The 17,193-nt window shown below is 34.6% G+C and overlaps 1 long non-coding RNA gene across 1 annotated transcript in view; it reads right to left on the bottom strand.

Moving 5' to 3' along the window:
- LOC108741629 overlaps positions 1 to 16,478 on the bottom strand; it is a 105,873-nt gene extending 89,395 nt beyond the window's left edge. Inside the window, exon 1 of the long non-coding RNA XR_001938542.2 lies at positions 16,247 to 16,478. This is a non-coding gene — a long non-coding RNA (uncharacterized LOC108741629). The remainder of the gene's footprint in view (positions 1 to 16,246) is intronic.
- Between the last annotated feature and the right edge of the window lie 715 nt (positions 16,479 to 17,193).

Raw genomic sequence — 17,193 nt, 5'->3', positions numbered from 1 at the left:
GAGTCTCTCGTTCAGAGACTGGATACGAAATGAGGATCTCTCTATGAGCGACTCGAGTCTCTCGTTCAGAGATTCGAGTCTCTCGTTCAGAGACTGGATACGAAATGAGGATCTCTCTATGAGCGACTCGAGTCTCTCGTTTAGAGACGCTAAACAGTTTTTTGTCAGTCTCTCTCAGCCACACCAGAGAGACTCGAAGAAAGAGTCTCGCTTTCGGAGACTCTGAGAGACTGAACATTTTTATCTCGGGTAGGTATCTAAATACTTCCCAAATTCTTAAAAATAAACAACTTTATAATATACAAATTGTCATTAAATTCATAAGCTTTCAACTCGTCAAGATCCTTGATTATACAGGCTACATTAATATTCTAATTACTTAATCCTTAACACACAAGTTCGTAATCTTCGATTCGTTTCACTCAAATTAACATTTCTTTTAAGTTATGTCATAATGCTCGTTTCGACAAATTCTCGTCTAAGTTTAGCGCTTGTGTTTCTCTTAATTGCAAATTAGTGTAAACCAATATATTATGCATGGCGTCGTACACACGCGACACGGTTCACGTGCTGCGCCACATTTATTTCCTCTGCAGCTGTCGGAACTTCAAAAGATTCACGTTGGGCGGTATCAGACTAGGAAGGACGGTTGGCTGATGAAGATACGATAAGAATCCGATTTGAGACACGTGTCATTCCTTCGTCTTGTTCTCTCTCTGTGTCTGTACCTACGTGTAAATGCCTTTGTACATGTGGTTTCAACATTCCCTTCGGCCCAAATTAAGTCACCATTAGAGAAGCACCGGATAATGATTTTGCCGGGTACCAGATAGCCGCGTACACACGCGTTCCGACTTTTTCTACCGTTTTACCCTCTCCACTGCTACCTGACGTCACAGCCGTAAACCATTTTTGACAGCTGTCAAAATCGCTGCAGTTAATGATTCATATCTTAGTTCTGGCGGGCTTTATATTAAATGCCACCCTTACCAGTGTCCCAAAACACATTAAGTCACATTCAAAAAGTCATTTAAACACTAAACCAATAAAATTTTAATTCTTAAATTGGCGAATTTTCAACGAGAGGGCTGAATTAAAACCATTGAACCCAACCGGATCCTTACAAAAGTAACTGCATCGAAACAGAGAGTTACCACCATATTTTTTTAAATCGACGTTCTACTTCACATTCTTTCGCCTTACTTCTTGATGCGTTATTTTCTTTAGTAAAGTGATTCGACGATAAAGAAAGAGTGATACGGATTCCGTCCAGGTGTTCAGATAATCGTCACTATAACAGTGCGGTCATCATCGTAAGTGAGAAATTATGTCATCACGTGTTGGCGAAGATGCCGATCAGATCAGACAAGAAGTTATTCCAGGAATTCGACCACCCCAGGTCCTTGATTGGCCATTCAACAGAACGTAACGTATGTGTGTATGTATGTATGGGTACATGTATAAGTAAACCGCACATCGCCATTGTGCCGAGAGAGATCCCGAGTTTTAATACCTGGAGCGGTACCATCGGCGGCGGCCTGTTGGGCCTGGCGGTCGGCGAAGTCCTGATGAAGTGACGTGTGGCGAAGGTCAAGAGTCAGCTCCAAATCACAATTGTTTACTTGGCGGCTCGAACAGTTCGGAACACAATGGCCCCGGAATGACTCGGGACTTCTGAAGATGATTACACATGCAAGAGTGCGCCTCGATAGACGATCCCCTGCTTTAATTACGATGACAGGCGTTGAAGAGAAAATCGAGAGGAGGCTCGTGTTCTCTCAATGCAATGACGAAGGGAGACATTACGGCCCGTTATTTCAGAAAACGCAATCAACACATACGACTTACATTTTGTGTAAGTTATAATTATCTGCATGCTAAACGTTCATAATTTCCCATGAAGAAAACAAAAATGTCGCAATAATTTCCCAAGATGTGAAAACAGGAATGTCTCAATAACTTCTTAAAGATACAAATATCGATTGAAGATAAGCGGCACAATAATAATTTGGTTCACAATCTTTTTTGTGATAACTACAGGCATTATTTTTGAAACTCAAGTCGGGAAGAATGGGGTAATCATTGATGTAGGGTAATCGCGAACACATTCGTTTGACTACGTTAGAACAGAATGAAGGATATTCTCTTGATGCAATTGTGAGTCGATCTCGAAATAAACTTTTAGTACTCACATTTGTATTTTTTTCTGATTTTGTACTATTTCATTTGTTTCTTAAGTTTGGCAATTACCCCACTCCCTCCTCATTATTTTAAGGGCGGTAATACTGTTTTGAGCACATTTCCTCAGATATCAAGCAATTTACTTTATATTATGGGAAAGATAAAAGGCCATCAAGTAAATTTGCTGCTTACTGCAGTATTTCTTCATTAATTAATGACCCTGCTACTGTTACATTTGATAAAATATTGCATATGTGTTCATTCATTGATAATTGGTACACAGAAACAACAAAAATAAATTGGACGCTGTTGATGCATGGATTGTATTTGGTACTACCTATGAAGTTTTACCATTTTCGATTGATTTGGAATTCCAATACGAAATAGAAGTCAAAAATACTAAAAACAACGTAAAATAATAAGTTCCGACCAGTTAAAGACTGTAATAAAGAAAGGACGCATCTCTCAACAAATTGTTGCACATGAAGAGGAATTTGAAAGTCATAAAAATGGAACTTGAACTTAAACCGGCACGTTGGTTAAAATGTGCAGTCCAGATACGGCCATTACATGTCATACTTGCCAAAGACATTTTTATGACCAGACACAACTTAGTTTTTGTTTTGTTTACTAAAGGAAATGCATTAGAGATTAGGACATGCTGCAGCAGACTTGGAGACATGAAAATTAGTAATAGATCATATAGTTACGGACGGAAACATGTGTAAGTATATTACCTTGCATCTGCACTTTATCAGTTAAATAAATAGCTGTTAAAAGAACATCTAAATAAAAATGCGGAGGTATACTTAATAATAAAATTGATTAAAAACCTATCATCGTGTACATATGTATCTATACGTCAAAGCCACTTAAATAAATCTGGTATTTTTAGATGCACACGACCAGGAAACTAAGAAAACAACCACATTTTCGTCATCTTAAACTATTTGCTATAATCTAAAACACACAGGTGTGTATGAACAAATTAATAGTTATACTTTATAATTACCCTTTTTACCAATTTCATTCTCATATCAGATGTCTGTTCAATTGGATAAACAACCCATAGAAGGGTCTCTGTTAGTAGCAAATATCATTTTATGGTCGTGTACTGTCATAGATAGACATTTTATTAACTTATTTTTAAAGGAAGTCCTTCGGTCTGGGCAGTGATTTGTCGAAACTGTTTATGACGTGCTGATGACATCCAACAAAATCAATATCGCGATAAATTACTGATCATGAACTCATACCGTTCTCATCATTTTTAGCTTCTGATTGGATAGCACTTAAGTATGGTGCATATAAATTGCGATTTATTAATCAAAAAAACTAGTTTGGACCATAACGCTATTTATTTCACTGCTATCACTGTCAGTTTATTTCTGGATTCACTTCTGCAACGGTCAATTTATTTCTTTTTCTCTCGGCGATCGTCTCTTTCTTTAAATACTCTTTTGTTTACTTTCTGGAACCTTCTGAAAACATCCGGATAGTTTATTTTTTATTTCAACTGTTTAACTGCTTTCCCAGAGCGAAGGTACGACACACACATTTACAAATACGGCGCACATGAAGAAAGGCGCCCGCGGCTAGTCGGCGAATCGATATGCCGTTCACGCACAAGTGTGCCCGATCGGACACAAACACACTCGTGCTCGCTACAATACGAAACCTATTCTTGTTTTTCGTTTATAATAAGCAGATTACCTAATATTTTTTCTCGTCCATGTTTCTACATCAAAAAAATCAAATAGTATATATGGTAATCTTTTTGGAGCATGCAGCTCCAAGAAAACAATGAAAATTATGACAAATTGTACAAGACAGTATGATACAGAACCGTAAAATTTTGGCTATTAATGTACACACGTATGTAGGTTTCAGTAAATGTGCATAATATGCACTAAGCGCCGTCGTCACCATCCATCAGTGGAATTAATATAAGAATATAAACTGAAGGTAAACATCTTAAGGCAGGTGAAACACACGTGTCCTATACAAACAGGAGCTTTATCGTTTGAAAAATTTACTCAGCTTTCGAATCAGGAAGTCTGTAAATAAATATGTAGGTATACATATATGTACACAAGTATAATACTTTGTACCAATGTCCTATTTTATTGTTATACATCCTGCATAAAAAAATCTGCCCGAAGAAATACTTTGTTGGCGATTAGTTCGTCAAGACCCTTTGACCAGGAATAGCCAGCGAAATTATTATTTAATACTAAGGTCGGTACCATGCATCATGTAAAAACTACAAAAGTCTAGAAGTCAAGCAATTTTTTTTTGAAATTTCGAATTGCAACTTGAAAACTTAAGCTTAAACTGGTATTGAGTTAGGTTACGTTAGGTTGCGATTCAATAGGCTTGAAATTTGGAGTTGCAACTCGAAATTTCAAGTTACATGTCGAAATTTTAAAAAAAAATTGACCCTTCTACGTCTTCGCAAAAAAACAATAAAGTTTCCAACTAAATTTTATTAAAGTAATAAAGGATTCGAAACAATTTTTTTATATAATCCACCTGGTCATGGAAACCCTTCTTAATCCATGTTTTTAACCCAGAATCTAAATGTTGTAATGGTACAAAGAAACTTATGGTATAAAATCTAAACATTTTGTATAATCTAGATAAAAAATTGTAGATGGTTTACGAAAAAATATTTGAAAAAAACAATTATTAGATGTGCAATCTGACCTTTAATAACTTCAAATGATTTTCACTTTCTCTTTCATCGAAATTTTTTACAAATTAATACCTATCGTTAATGTAGTCCAAAGGATTATTTTGAAAATAATTTGGGTAGGTAATAACCTATTACATACAACCTTTTAAACAGAGGTGCAAGAAAGACAAACTAAAAAAACGTTTAATTTTTATGTATCCCTAAACCAGAAGTGTTTTCTTCCAGTCGTTGGTGCCTCTGCAGTCTGCACACAATATTGCCATCATAGAATATGTAAAAGTGTAACATCAGATTGGATACATCTAATAATTACGCAAAATGTCGTTAAAATTCGTCAAACCATAAAGTTGCTCCCATTAAAAGGTAATAAAATATATATGGTTTAGAATTTGAAGCATTTTTAAATGCTCTGCGATAAATAAACTTACGTATGTGGTTTACAACGAAATACCGAACACATGGCCATACCGTCTGGCCACCTACGATGAACGTAGCAGTTTCCCTCTATATGACATATTTTAAAAATATACTTGCCAACGAAATTTGTTTTGCACAAAACAGATATCGATAGCCTTTCCAACAAAAACACACGTAAAAATGCAATTAATGGGTACATGCCAACACTCATGTACGCGTTAGGTTAGGTTACGAATTTTGTCTGAACTTTTTTTTATGATTTGTAACGAAAACGAAATTTATTTATAAAATTCTAACTTGAATTTATAAAAATAACACAAAGTTATCATACCTGGGTAGAAATACGTCAAAATATACCATAAAGCCTGATTCAGAACATTAAAACTATCTAACGGTTTCGTATTTATATATTTTAGTGCAAAATATAGCTGAAATGCCAAGCGCCTTCGCCATTTGTGAATCGGTAAGAAGATAGAAATTCTATGCATAATTAAATACAAATATGAGTGCGACATGCATACAAATTCTGTTCAACATACTTAATACTATAATAAACCATTGTAATAAAGATAATCGATTTGCGATTGGACGAGATTAAGATAAGTTTCAGAATCACTTAAATAGAAACAATAAAACAAGGGTTACAGCTGCAATAAAAACTGGAGAAGAAAAACTAGAAGTCAAATAAGTTACGATTAAAAGAGCGCTGGGGACATCAAATAAAGAAATCGCCTTTAACAAAAGAAAATCACTTAGATACACACAATAAGGAAAAGTAGGGATAGGATGATGGCAGGACACCTTTTGAGATTTGAAAGGTTAGATAGGCGTATGAGAAGAAAAAACAGGAGGGAAAATCCCCATAGATTAAATATTGCTTATTCTAAGTTTAAAAAGATGGCAGAAAGTAGAAATTAAATTAATATAATAATATAAACATTTTAAAACGTGTATAATTTTATAAATTCAGTAAGTAACATATTGCATCTACAACACAGTACTAATACATATATGTAAATTGTATTTAAAATGACCAAGTGAATGGTACAAATGTTACTGATGAATACGTTAAAAAATCTGCTGCTGATGTTGTTAATTATAACGTTAAAAGAGACCGTGATTCGTTAAGATATTTTCGCTAAAACGGTTCAATAAAAGCCGCACGCTTATAAAAGATAAAAAAGCGAACCGTATCGTTTGTCCTTTTTAATTAGTCTGGCCGAAGGAACATGACACCGTCAGTTGGTCAGCACGTTCCAGACTCGATCCCGAACCGGAAGTAACTGCAGATAAGACCATTTCGCTGAAATGTTTGCTTTTATTATACTGCTCTCCTCATTTTCAAGAATATACATTGCTAAGCAATAACCAACTGCAAATACACGTGATTCATAGATAGATAAAGTGCAACTAGCGCAAAAATATTTCCATTCATGGAAATGATTATTCACGAATCGATGCAGTGTGATCATCAATTACGTTTGCCATAGACAAAAAATTAACTTTTGAATAATTACTTCATATAAAATTTAGAAAAATCTGATAGTATTTATTCACAGGAAAATTAATGGTAAAGGTCTAGATGATGGGGATCGAAAGAGGAGGTCTCTCCCACCACTGTACCATAAAAAGTTTGTGGCGGTCTCACCCCCATAAAAAGTTATAGGGGTTCAAAGTTAATAAATATGCCAATTTTTATACATTTCTAGGCATGTAAATATTTATATAGTCATTCTTAAACAATATTCAAAAATAAAACTAATGAAAAATACATAAAAATATTGAGAAAGTTACATAAAACATTATTTAACTATCTTTATCAATAGGGTAGGTTAGGTTAGGTTAGGTTATCGCGTTTTGTTCAAGTGACCACCCTCTTTCGATCCCCCATCTCCAACCGCTTGAAAATATTTTTTTTATTGAATTTTATTTGAATTATAGTGTATGAAAATTGTTAAATAATCAACGTTCAACCTCCATAACTTTTTATGGGGGTGAGACCGCCGCAAATTGTTTATGGGATTTGACTCAGGTGACCACCCTCTTTCGATCCCCCCTAGCCCCACCCCATCTAACTCCCATAACTTTTTATGGGGGGGGGAGTGAGACCGCAACGAATTTTTTATGGTACAGTGGTGGGGGAGCCCTCCTCTTTCGAACCCAACCACCCCCACCCCTTCGGAGCCATCATCTAGACATTTACCAAATTAATGATAGATGAAGATAATTTCTATTGAATGATTTAAAATTTATGCTTATAAATGACATTTTTGTTTTTTAGTTATTTGGTATTTGGAAACTTCGCTTTGGTGAGTGATTTATATACATATAGATGGTAAATTAATTGTGATTTATATCACTCAGTAACAGTTCCGATGAATTGAGTCTGATTAAGAACTGTATCTTCAAATAATTAGTCAGTGAAAAATTATTCAAGCTGCCACTGGATGTGTAGAAGAATCCAGGCAATCCTGGTTCATAATCGAATTAATTTTTGATAGATAATATTTACTACTAGAAACGGAATCGTTGTGAGACTATAAACAGATATATGTTGAAATTTGATAGCTACTCGTAATATTTAGTCGGAGAAGGCAAATTTGAATCCACGTCAAACTGAGTGAAAGGAATGTCATTTAGACTGCAGCTGCGGTAGGTTTTGTAATTTTTTATACTCGTATATATTAGGGTAGACTGTTTTTGAGAATTAAAGAAAATGTCTTTAGAACAACCAGTTTTCCTTTTTTTTTTCGAATAGGTTGCAACAAACGTTTACAATGGATGCATGTATAATAGAAATTACAGCGGATATTATGTACTTAAGAAATTTATAATGTTACCTGTAACTACTTGCGATAACAACTATTATCTGTAGGCATGGTAAGGATATCCATTATTATCAGCGTAAGTTGACCGATAATCTCATTGTTTTAATGAGACAACAAGAATCAAATTACAGTTGATTATTCTAACGGACTTATTCCGGTCAAGTTCATGAAAATTCTTATAAACTCGCCAGAGCGGAACTTCGACACTAATCCTTAATTAATCAATTCCTTTCATACGTATGTACACTGTACATACATATATTAAAAATGAGAACGTTTAATTCAAATTCTTGGTCGCATGAAATGTCACATTATGTTACCTATACTACTTGGGTATTTATCATCAAGACACTCCACTCACTCCTTCCTACCCTGAGCTAATCTTAGCATTTCCATGAAACTATAACAATCCATATCCTTCACTACTTGCGAACAATAATCTAATCTAAGTCTACCACTACTTCTCTTAGCTCCTGTTTCTGCCCCTAAAGTATTTTCTAACTAGCCCTTCATGCCTGAGTAGGTGTCCTACCAACCTATCTCGCTTATTTCTTATTGACTGCCATAGAGTCCTCTGTTCTCCTATTCTTTCTAATACCTCTTCATTTCTAACCTTCTCCATCCACGGTATCCTCATCATTCGCCGGTAGCACCACATTTCTAACGCCTCTAACCTTTTCTTTACCGCCGCGCCCACCGTCCATGTTTCGCACCCTTACAACGTCGCGCTCTAAACATACACCATTAACAATCTTGTTCCAATTTCTGACTTAACCGTTTATGGGCATAGAAATGACTTCTTTTTATTGAAAGCGACTCGACCCTACGCTATCCTCTGCTTTATATCCCTAGTACTCTTTTCATCCTGACTTATCTGACTTTTTCTTACTTGATCTTATATAAAAAATATTACTTAAGATATTGATGAAGAAATAACTGTGACGATATCCACCACATGTTTGAATATTGTTTCATTTTGTTTACATATTGTAAATACCCCCCGATAGCCACATTTACTTCATATTTACGAAAAATTTACTATTCGTATCATCACGACATGTGTAAAGGTTGCTCACCTTGTGAACGTAAAAATTTGTAACATATTGTCTGCATTTCATGAGTCAAACGAATACTAAACACGAAGACAACTTTTCGTAAATTGAATTGCTTTTGTAATTNTAAAGTTTCCATATTTTAATGCTTCCCTACTCGTATCTACTATCCTCTCTATTCCTTCCTTGTAGAACAGTTTTTCATTTTTCATAAAATACCAAATCAAACCTCTTCTCCTTTCGTTACGCCAGTTGTTGTTAAGTTGTAAATATATGTTGTTGTTGTCTAGTTTTAATTATTCGTTTTCTAAGTCCTTCTCAAAACCTTCTATAACAAAGTGACCCAAACAACTTACGAAATAACTATTGTTAAGTATTAAGTTTGAAATGTCTTTATTAGCTAAAATGATCCTACAAAAGGATTCTTACATATAGATCCCAAAAAACCTCTCGTAACCAGAAACAGAAACGTACTTCGAGGATTGGCTTTAGTTACTACAGTTACGTACAATTTCTTTTCAAGTGATAATTCATTAGTCAGCTATTTATTAAAAAAAAAATAACTGTTGTTGAGTGACGTGTTTAAACACGTACGCAGCTTTTTGTCAAACGAAAAAGAAAATGTGGGCGTTTTGTGTTGGAAAGGCAGAGCGAAAGCGCAAAGCTCTGTTGTGATTGCTGGATGGCTTCAAATAAAGTCTCGGCTGCATCACGATATAAAAAAGGTAATAAATGACCTTTACACCTGAGCATCCTCTCGCGTTCCTGTACGTTGGTCGTTCGTTCGTTCCTTCGTTACTATTATACAATAAAATGCCACGAGCCATCTTATCCGCTAACATTGACGGCTCGTGGAGGAATTTAATTATGTACAACGAGTGCTGGTTTTGAAATATTTTCTTTGCCACAATGTGGAAGTGATTATGAAGTTGATGTTGAAATGTATTACCGGTATGTTGAATATTTAAGCTGCATGCGTTTTATTGTGGCACATGGAGGAACATATTAAGATATTAAATTGTTAATGTTATTATCTTAACAAAAACTTAATTTGAGAGAGGAATATCTACAAATATTATGGAAACTGTACTTATGCATTTTCCATAATAATTATCTAGTAATACCCTGTCTAAGAAATACTTGCGTTTTTAGGGTTACTCTCCCATTTATAATTATCCAGTAATTAGTAGTTCAAAATCTAACAAATCAATAAATTAGAGAGTGCGGTTTGTTTCCTGATAACTAAGTAGTTAATTATTAGTTAGTAATTAACTGGAAAATATGTAGATTGTTAGTTTGAAGTGATTGAGTAGGTATACCTCCCCATCGTTTTCAGCATTCCGCATGTATGTAACAGGCGGGCTGAATAGGTCGTAGGCTAGCATACAAAAAAAAATATTTTTTTTGATAGAATTTGATTTTATTATTCAATATAGTTCTCTTTCAGGGCGATACAACGATTACAGCGGTCATACAATTTTTCGATACCATTTTTATAATACGATTTGTCTTTAGCCTCTTCATCGGCGCTAAATTTCTGTCCAGCGAGCATCCTCTTGAAATCTGAGAACAGAAAAAAGTCGCTGGGGGCCAGATATGGATAATACGGTGGATGTGGAAGAAATTTGAAGCCCAATTCATGGAATTTTGTCATCGATTTCATTGATTTGTGACACGGTGCATTGTCTTGATGAAACAGCACTTTCTTTTTTAAACAACAAAAGTCCTTTCACTAAAAATGCTATAACTCAGATACTAATAGTACAACAGCTGTCAAGCTTATACATGTGTTTTTTGAAGGTTAGGGCTAACTAAAAATCATATGGATTTGATACAAATAGAGTCATATATGGGTCAGCCTACGAATTTTTCAGCCCGTCCTTGTACATCAAAATGAAAAGCAGAATCTTACGATAACTCGATTACATACACTTATTTTAAGAAAAATTTGACGATATCGAGCTAAAACTATACACATAATACCAAATACTAAAGTCTGCAGCTTCATAGTCTCTTAAAACAATCACGTTAGATACACAGATACATCAAAACTTAATAAACTTAAAACACAATATTATAGTTTGGCATGTAGGAGATCTCGATCTCATTGAACAACTAACGGAAACAATCCGAAAGTCATTAATTTCTAATTCTAGGTGGAAGTACTGCTTAACAAAATAAATTGAGGTACAGCGTACAAAAAAAGTTATTCTATGAAAGTTGATACCATTGGAGTCATCATCAGTCCATTTGCAAAAACCACAATATCTCACACAACCAACTACAAGGTGGAGCTGAACAGAAGAGAGTTTTTGAAATGAGAATAACTCAGCTGTTTTTTAACTTGCATGAAGTTTTATTACGAAAAATGAAAGCTTATGTGAAACCATTTAACAATTGAAAATAAATATCTTGTTCAGCAACTGAAAGAAGATGATTTAACGCAACGCCAGCAATTCGCAATGAGAATGTGAATGATTTTTGGAGATGTAAGTGAACCATTGATAATACTGAGTGATAATGGTCATTTTCATTAGATCGTGAGTGGTTCCCTTAAGAAATTGAGTAATCGGACCTTTTTTCCAAAGATGCAAGATGGGCAAATGTGTCTGTAACCCCTGAGCGATACGTTTCAATGCTAAAAAACCTTGTGATCTCAGAATTAATACAATAAATATTTGACTCCAACGTGATGATGCCACAGCACATACTTACTGCCAGAGATGTAGATGTTTGGCATTTTTCATTCTTCATAATTATCACCTTTTCATTGTTATATGGTTGCATATTTCAGCATTTATTTTTCTGAATTCTCAATTAAATAACCCTTCATGTCTTAAATATGTCATATCTATGGAATATTACTGCCCTAGCATTTGCCTAAATGATCCAAGCAAACTATAGAAAAACTTGGACCAAGGCAGACGGACCCGGAATCGAACCCGCGTCCTCCCGAATGCCAAGCAATGGTCTAGTACTGAAGCCTCAATGCTAGCTCAGTTGTTTTTCTATTACTTCTTTTATTTTTTTTGTTTGGAATCTACGCTAGGGTTTCTGTATCCACCGTTTGAAACGTATACTTTCAGTACTACTAATCGGAAAGGATTAGCAGTCAGTTTTAGATTTCTCTCAAAGTAGCGGCAGTGTCGTATATATATATATATATTGAGCAATAATTACAATTAGAACAAAAAAGAAGTTTAAGTCATGGCCCTGGTCCGTCGTCAGCCCTTGAGAAAAACAAGGCATTTCAAGAGAGAGCCAGAACCAGCAGGTCGGGTATCGAATGTTGCTGCTGGATTATCACCTCTTGACACGATAACGTAATGCGCATTCCGTTATTTAGTATGTACGCTCAAGTGAAGAATTTCAAATTGTTTAACGTCGCATGGAGTACAAAACGGTCCTTGAAATTTTCCATCAGCTTCGTAAAGATTAATCCTAATTTGACAGCGGCATGGAAAGCGCCTAACGATTACAAGGTTAAATTTCAGACAAAATTGGTTCACACGCCTCAGCGCCAGGGGCAGCAACTAATAAATTAAATAATATTAGAGAGGAAAATTACATTTTTTAAAACCAGCTCAAGCCAGCAACTTCTCCTACGTTTTTTATGCTCAAATTTCCCAAAAATTTGTACATGTGAATTTTGAAACTACTGAAAACACAATATAAACTTTTAAATTAAATATGAAGCTTTAATAAGGGTTTCGTGTTTGTACCAAACGAACAAACTGCCAAAGAACTTTCAGAATAAAAAATGATAAGATTTTTAACTATTAACAGTGGTTAATATGAAATATTAGTGTGAAAATTCATTTTCAATTTTCCGTCCATTACAAGCTACCTCATGTTAATGAGGGAAAATTTTTGTTGCTATTGCCACACCCCCGCCGCGAATCGAACCCGACAGCTTGAAGTGGATGAAAAATTGAAAATGAATTTTCACATTAACATTACATAAGAAAAAATTCGAAGTAATTGTAGGTCAGTGAATGATCCTTGGTGTAATTGTTTGACGAAATACTTAGACAACATGCACAAGACTAATTGGTATAAAAATTACGAAATTCTTATCTTTGACAGGAAAAACAGAACGAAAAATTAAAAAAAAACTGTAAAACAACAGATTTTTAATGACTGTCGGATAGTTTTCACGTTATGTAACTCATTTTAAACAAACAAAGTGATGGAAAATATTCAAAACCAATTCGAAATGAACAAATAGGGACCTATACATTTACGTATTTTCCCATATTAGCCATTAAAAATTAAAATACTTACACGAACGAAAGCGTTGTAGAATTAAGGGCAGAACAATATTATATTTGCATAAAGGTATTTTCCTAATGAGTTTCTCTTGTTTTAATAACAAACCGTAAGTTCGAAAAACAAAAGGTACAGGCAAGATGAAAGTCAGTTTACTAAACAAGACTTAAAACTGGTAATGAGTTAAATTAAATTGGTGGTAGTAAAACTGTCAGAAACGTTCTGGTTAAGACGCGTGTGTTACGGCTTTAAATGCAGCCCGTTTGTTTACGAAAGGCGTCACCGTACGAAACAAAATGCATAAACTTCGACAATAAAACCGATCGGCCTGACAACTGTCGCCGACGTTTTATGATTGCCACGATTTGTCGCGATGATTGAAAGGGAAACTACCCACGGGGTGGGGTAACCATACTTCTTTTTTTTTTTTGTTGTTGCTTTTCCTTCTGCAACCCGACAACCAATCCGTAGGTAATTATACGAATACATAAAATCGAAATGGACAACAAAAACTAATGCCTACGAAATATTTTAATCTCTCTCTCATTTCGTAAAATATCTTTTTACACCATAACTTAACTATTTATGTAAGCATGTCTGATTTGTTTCTGTCAAAAAGTCGTAAATATTTTTTATACATATTTATAGTACAACTGTAGGGATAGATGTGCAAGGGCAAAAGATTAGTATGCTTAGATTTGCAGATGATATAGCAGTATTAGCATCTAGCAAGGAGGACCTAGAGATAGCTTTAAATAAAATGTAAGCGGTACTGACAGATCAGTACTGTATGAAAATAAATAAAAGTAAAACTAAAATACTGATATGCAAGAGAAGAAAAAGTAGGGAAAGAGCGAATATAAAGATAGGAGATGAAAAATTAGAAGAAGTGGCTGATTTTAGATACCTAGGAAGTCAGATAAGTGAGGATGGAAGGAGTAGTAGAGATATAAAGCAGAGGATAGCGCAGGGTCGTGTCGCCTTTAATAAAAAGAAGTCACTTCTATGCTCGCGAACGGTTAAATTAGAAATTCGAAAAAGGTTGTTAAAGGTGTATGTTTGGAGCACGGCGTTGTACGGGTGCGAAACATGGACAGTGGGAGCGGCGGAAAAGAAAAGGTTAGAAGCGTTCGAAATGTGGTGTTATAGGCGGATGATGAGGATATCGTGGGTAGAAAAGGTTAGAAATGAAGAGGTATTAGAAAGAATAGGAGAACAGAGGACTCTGTGGAAGTCAATAAAAAATAGGCGAGATAGGTTGGTAGGACACCTTCTTAGGCATGAAGGTCTAGTCAGAGACATATTAGAGGCAGAAACAGGAGTTAGGAGGGGTAGAGGTAGGCCTAGATTAGATTACTCTTCGCAAATAGTTAAGGATGTGGGATGTTCTAGTTTTAGGGAAATGCGAAGTTTAGCTCAGGATAGGAAAGAGTGGAGGTACGTGTCCAACCAGTCTTAGGACTGATGACCTTATGATGATGATGATGATGATGACCTATTTATAGTACACTAGGTTTTTCCCTAAATACATGTCAAAGATCATCGACGACCACATAAAGCTAATTTTTTCTTTCCCTCGGGAACGGTATTGTTCTTTGGATAAAAGGTATCCCATATTCCTGACAATGTGTTTAAAAAATTTCATGATTATCGGTTGAATAGTTATGGTGCGTTTTCCGATTCCATATCTACTTTTTTCTCCAAAGAGATGTCAAAGTTCACCAAAAATTTCCCTTTAAATATACTTATAATAATACTCGTTTCTGACTAATCCAAAGATGCTGAATTCCTATTATTTTGGTATAATTTCAGTATTTCTCAATAAAACACATGAATCCTCTTAGAGTCTTAATCACAATCACAATTTTATTTCAAATGCTATTTGAAAAATTCTTTCATATTCTTATTAAGTAATCTATAAGTATCGATTTCTCAGACATCAAATTAGTCAAGAATTAACGAAATCAATTTTCGTCAACTTTGACGCCCTTGACGGAAAAACTAGTCATCGAGTCGAAAAAAGCCATTGAAACACCCCATGGACAATGCTGTTCAGTGACTTTTTATCTGTAACCTGATAAAACTACCATTTTCTGAATAAAACATCATAAACAAATATGTGTAGTGTTTAGTGCAAATTTAAAAAAGAATGATATTAAAATATACGTACTCCTATGACAAAAACTTCAAAGGAGTTTAGCTCTTTATAAAATAAACAATTAATGATCATGCAATTAATTAGTGGTTCAACTGATCATCCTTCTAGAACGAATTCCAGTAAAAAACAACCTGGTTTGTTTACAGTTTAGAGAATTGTGTCAGACATTCTTAAAAAATGCAAAGGTTTCCTGGATTTTGCGCATCTATATCTGAATCACAATTCATCTAACAAATATTCATATAATTATTCTGTATTAGTGTTATCCTGAAATGAATATAAGTATCGCACACCATCAGAACATAGCTTTCGCAGATATTTACAATTTACATAGGAACCTACAGGGAAGTCGATTGTTTTATTGTATGATTCTGGATTATATGAAGATAGAATGCTAATGTTTAGCATAACAAAAAACCTTCAACTTTTTGCAAGGTCCCAAAATTGGTACGCTTTTTGCGAGACTTCTAAAACTGTACTAGACAAACTACTTCAAAAAATTACAGAAACTCCCACCGAGATGCTCGCTGGAGAAGTCGAAATCCTTAAAAGTAATCCAGTAAATTACATTCAGCGAACATTCTGGCTCAGAGTATCATCTAATTAAATCTACTGCTAATGAAATACATGTTCAGGAGGTACTTACTAGGTAGATGTTCTTTCACTGGTCGAAATTTCACGTATTTCCCAATAAACACAGTTCGTAAGTTATTTAACACAGAAAAATGTTCACATCATACACTTCATAAACCGGCACTAATTCAGAAGGGTCTGCATAAATATCATAAGTCTAATTAGACATAATTTACCAGATATTCGACGAAGTCCACGTTTTACCTACGATTAAATGCTGTTGCCACGAACACGACCACACTCAACTCTAAATGGTATCGTCTACAATTGACCGTACATTATTCGGTAAACACCTCACAAATATTATTTATCGCAAACGTTTTTCTGCCTTTTTTGCCTCGTATAGATCTATTTATAGATAAAGAAGCTACGACATCACCTTGACTGCCCTTGCCGATGTGAAAGTGCTGCAAGCAGAAAAATGATTGCAAAAAAAAAACTCGGCATCGAAGACTTAAACAAATAAGAATTTAAATACGTTAAAATTCGAGAAACGTATATACAGGGGGTTGTTGTTTGTAGTTTAATAAGCTTAGAAAATGAATGTAACATTACAAATTTAGTAGAATTGGATAGATAGATATGTATTAAATGCACTAATCCTTTACTTAAAATATGGGAACAATCAAGTTATTAATTGTATCAGCATTTTAACAAAAATTAGTAATAAAATAAGAAAAAAGGTTTTCATGACTATAGACATGAAACAGAAATAAAATTTACTGACAATCTGTACGTAATATATGTTCTTGGATTCATGATGAATTTTTATTCTCTTGACAATTGAACTGACCCAAAAATATGTATTACGTATAGTACCTAGACAGTACACATCGATAAATTCAACCATTGCAATACTACTTTTGGAAAATACCACAGCTAATTGATTAGTCGCAACAGAATATGACATTTAATCGTTATTAAGTACGAATAACTTTCTACAGGAGTGATGTGCAAATT

This window comes from Agrilus planipennis, unplaced genomic scaffold (genome assembly GCF_000699045.2).
Source record: "Agrilus planipennis isolate EAB-ADULT unplaced genomic scaffold, Apla_2.0 scaffold2, whole genome shotgun sequence".
NCBI classification, from domain to species: Eukaryota; Metazoa; Arthropoda; class Insecta; order Coleoptera; family Buprestidae; genus Agrilus; species Agrilus planipennis.
The sequence above is the reverse complement of the archived record's forward strand: the minus strand, read 5'-3'. Positions and strand labels throughout refer to the sequence as shown.